Source organism: Mizuhopecten yessoensis, unplaced genomic scaffold, assembly GCF_002113885.1.
Source record: "Mizuhopecten yessoensis strain PY_sf001 unplaced genomic scaffold, ASM211388v2 scaffold8613, whole genome shotgun sequence".
Taxonomy (NCBI): Eukaryota; Metazoa; Mollusca; class Bivalvia; order Pectinida; family Pectinidae; genus Mizuhopecten; species Mizuhopecten yessoensis.
Window position 1 is genome coordinate 24,801 of NW_018407635.1, and position 4,670 is coordinate 29,470.

Consider the following 4,670-nt stretch of genomic DNA (forward strand, 5'->3'; position numbering starts at 1 on the left):
ATCTTCCAGGTTCTAATTCTCTCGACCTTCTCCGGATCAGCCTCGATTCCATCCTCACTCACGACAAAGCCCAGATACTTGACCCTTCGCTGAAAGAAGTTACATTTCTTTGGCGACAATTTTATTCCATGCTGCCCGAATCTGTCCAGCACTCGGTCGAGTTTCTCCAGATGCTGCTCAAACGTATTGGAGAATATAATTACGTCATCCAAGTATATGAAGCAGTCCACCATATGGAGCTCACAGAGGCACTGTTCCATAAGGCGCTGATAAGTAGCAGGGGCATTCGCAAGACCGAAAGGCAATCGGTTGCACTCGTAGAACCCGAGGGGGCCAACTGTTAAAGTTGTTCTCTCTTTGTGTTGTTCCTCGACATCAACTTGATGGTATCCGCTCTTCATGTCAAGTACAGAGAAGAACTTTGCTCCAGAGAGTGAGTCTAAAATTTCCTCAATCCTGGGAAGAGCGTATGAGTCCTTGATCGTCCTCTGATTTAGCTGTCGATAATCGATGCACATCCTTAATTTACCATCTTTCCTCCTGGCTAATACCACACCGGATGCCCAAGGTGAGTATGATTTCCGTATAACGCCACATGCCAAAAGCTGTAGCAGGTGGTCGCGGACCTCCTGTACCATTCCTGGGGGCACTCGGCTATGGCGTTGTTTAAAAGGACGGTCATTATCAAGTTCTATTTGGTGTTTGATGTCCCGATTGTGTCCTAAGTCAAGTTCTCCCTTGGAAAATACATCCAGGTATCTCCCTAATACCTCTTTTCCTCTAAATAGGTATATGTCATCCAAGACTGGCGAAAATGTCGCTTGATCCAATACGTTTGGCTCAATTGAATTGTCTATGTCCATTTCCTTAGGATTAAGGTTGTTCGCAACAGCGATTGGTTGTATTTCACAAACCAATCCGCGTGGCGGTACGACAACAGTTCGAGTGGTGACGTTCGCTACGTTGACGTTGACCATCCCTTTATGTTGATACTTGTGCGTAAATACAGCCGGTGAAATGTCTAAGTCCTCCTTTAAGACTGAACCGGGCGTAGCATGAATAAGTGTGCATACATCGGGGTAAGGCAGTTCCTTATCAACCTTGCAGCAAACACTGACTTGTCGATCAGGCGGTATTGTGATATTTCCACGTTCCGAACTACGTAGTAACGCTAGACAGTTGCTGTTGTGTTGAAGCTGTTTTTCCTGTAGCGAGATACAGCGGAAAGACATGTACCACGGTGTAGTTAAGGGTGCCTCCTGTAGATATCTTGGACCAAACCACTCTTTACATTGCTGCATGAAGTGGGCAAGTATGTTGGTTCCTAGAAGTACAGGTACTCGTCGACTAAAATTATAATCTGGTATGACGAGTAGTAGACAGTTTCCATCGTCTCCTTCCCTCTTTATCCTGTCAACTTGGATATTAACCTCTATATATCCAAAGTAGGGTAGCAGATCTCCACCAGCAACTTCAATCTTAAGTGCTTCATCCTTAAGTGGGTGTAGTGGTATATGATCGAGGTGTGTAAGGTAGAAGGTTTCTCCAACGCTTGATACCGTAGCCCCAGTATCCAACAATGCTTTAGCCTGGAGTCCCTCAATAAAAATATCCGCAATGTTGCACTCACTGACAGACCAGGTGGTCCCTCACCGGTCTCCAATAATTCCATCCCAATATTACGAGGTTGTTGTGGGTCACGACCTGTGGATAACCTCTGTCCACAGGGCTTGTTCAGTTTAAATGACCCCTAAGATGGTCGATCCGTACACGGCATCCCAGTTGTAAATGACCGTTCTGTCCACATCGATAACATTGCGGTTCATCCTGGTAATTCTGTTGTGTCGGATCCCTGTATTGTTGACTGTTGTAGGGTTGTTGTTGTTGTTGGGGGTTCCTATATGACTGTCCATTCCCCGATCGGTTATTTCCCCGATATTCCCCGTTTCCACCATTACCATATGTTCCACCATTGTTTCCACCATAGTTTCCGTTTCCACCATTTGCTCAACCATTGTTTCCATTTCCACCTTTGTTTCTATTGTTTCCACCATTTCTCCGTTCATTTGTATGGTTGCCAGTAGTATTTTAGGACTCTTAAACGGTTCATGCAGGTCCATGTAGGTCCAGTCAGCCCAGTCTAGGTCCAGGCTAATGTTAAAGCAAGGGAAGGGGAAGGTCCATGTTAATAAACGACCCAGTCTAGGTCAAGGCTAATGTTAAAGCAAGGGAAGGGTGAAGGTCCAGGCTAATGTTAAAGCAAGGGAAGGGGAAGGTCCAGGCTCATGTTAAAGCAAGGGAAGGGTGAAGGTCCAGGCTAATGTTAAAGCAAGGGAAGGGTGAAGGTCCATGCTAATGTTAAAGCAAGGGAAGGATGAAGGTCCAGGCTAATGTTAAAGCAAGGGAAGGGTGAAGGTCGAGGCTAGTGTTAAAGCAAGGGAAGGATGAAGGTCCAGGCTAATGTTAAAGCAAGGGGAGGGGGAAGGTCCATGCTAATGTTAAAGCAAGGAAAGGGGGAAGGTCCAGGCTAATGTTAAAGCAAGGGAAGGGGAAGGTCCATGTTAATAAACGGCCCAGTCTAGGTCCAGGCTAATGTTAAAGCAAGGGAAGGGGAAGGTCAAGGCTAAGGAAAGACCATGTCAAAGACAATAGGTTCAGTTAATGTTAAAACATTTAACGGTCCAGGCTAAGGAAAGTCCATGTCAAAGACAATAGGTTCAGTTAATGTTAAAACATTAAACGGTCCAGGCTAAGGAAAGTCCATGTCAAAGACAATAGGTCCAGTTAATGTTAAGCTGTCAAAAAAATCGATCCAGTACGTAATCATTTATAAAAGAGAGCGTTTGTTAACATGCTTCATTTCAATGGCTCAAGCTCACATCGATCAGATCAAGAAAGAAGACATCAGTTTAACAGACATTTCAACCAACAGAGTAGTTTGTCGGCTCAGTCTTACACAGGAAGTGGTCATCAGAAAACTTAAAGGTGAGCTTAGAATTTGTTTGAATGAAGAGGGAAAGAGAACGAGACTATCGGGAGAATTTTTAAAGAAACTTTTGACTTTATAAGAAAGTGTGTGGTGTATCTGTGCATTTGTAGAAAAATAACATGGACAACGTCACAGACAGCTGTATAGTCAGTCATTCATTACCTATCATACGTCCACGTCACCCATCCTTTACCAAATGTTGCGACCGTGCAGATACGTTTGCTAATTGGCCAAAACATCACCATCATTCTCCATATCAACTGGCAAGTAATGGGTTTTTCTATATGGGAATAGAAGATCGTATTTCGTGTTTCATGTGTGGAGTCACGTACGTTAAAAGTTGGAACTATTTCGACGAGGTGGTCAAAAGACTGCCTGTTTCAACAGAGGATGTTTATGATTTAAATACCAGACCACCTCACCGCCATACCAAAATGGAATTAAACACAGATTTGTTTCCTAAAAGATTTAATTGCAGAATTATTTCTTTGAAAAACCCGAAGGAAAGGCCTATCGAAGAATAGTAAAAAATCTGCTGTGTCTCTCTTATGCATACGTTGTAAAATCAAAAATAACGGAACTATTCGGATGTTTAGGTTGTGAGAATCGTCGAGCTAGTCAACATGAACATGAATGTTTGATGTATTCCGATGCTGTTGTTATAGACTTACATTTTAACGAAGCATTAACCTATACTAATCATTCGGAAGTGGAAAATACTTGGCGTGAGTTCACCATACAATCTTGTATACCTTTAGGTACGTTACAATACCTGATGCAAGACGAACGTCTGAGGGACGGAAACTACGTAAAACACAGTTATAGTGAAAAGGTAAAGAAATACGTGAAGAAAATCGGTGAAGTTCAGACATACCTATACATTTGACTGTGAGCCGTGAGACTATCATATGACGAGCTGTGTCGATCGACTGATATCGTTTTATGAATGGAACTGTAAACTTCGTCAAACTCCAAGTCTGCTGACACGCTTCGTATTTTTTTGTGAAGGTGTAGTTGATTACGTCACTTGTTACAAGTGTGGAGAAACATTTAACTATTGGAAGCATACAAACTTTACAGTGGAATGTAATGACAAACACTGTGTTTAACCATATTCATCAAATTCAAGTATAAATATTAAGCAGATATGGAGTCATTAGAAGATGTCATCAGAATGGACAACTTATTAAAACTGACGTTTGCAAATCGTATCCGGGAAATAATGAGTGAAAGACAATGTAACATTGAAAATGCCTTTATTTATGTAGATGACATCAGAGTGATTCGTGACTTTATTCGAGAGACTGTTCGTTTTAAAGTCCAGAGAAGTGCTAGAAACGCTTTCATATCACAACTGTGTAACGCTGTATGGAGAGTTAACGAACTCCAAACAGAGACATGGCGAAATAAAATATCAGAAATGGTGATATCTATGAATCTTTTAGAGAAATGGTTTCATAAAACGTTGTAAAATACATTTAATTTGTAAAATATTTTATTTATAATAAAAGAATGCATGCATAAACTTTCGCCTCATTATCATTATGTTGACCGAAGAAGAGAAGCGACTCGTAGATGAAGTATATTACGATTTCAATAACGGAGGTGCATTTCTGAGTCCTGCTAAAGTCCATCATGTACTAAAATCTCGCGGAATCACTTCACCTGGTCTGTATAAGAT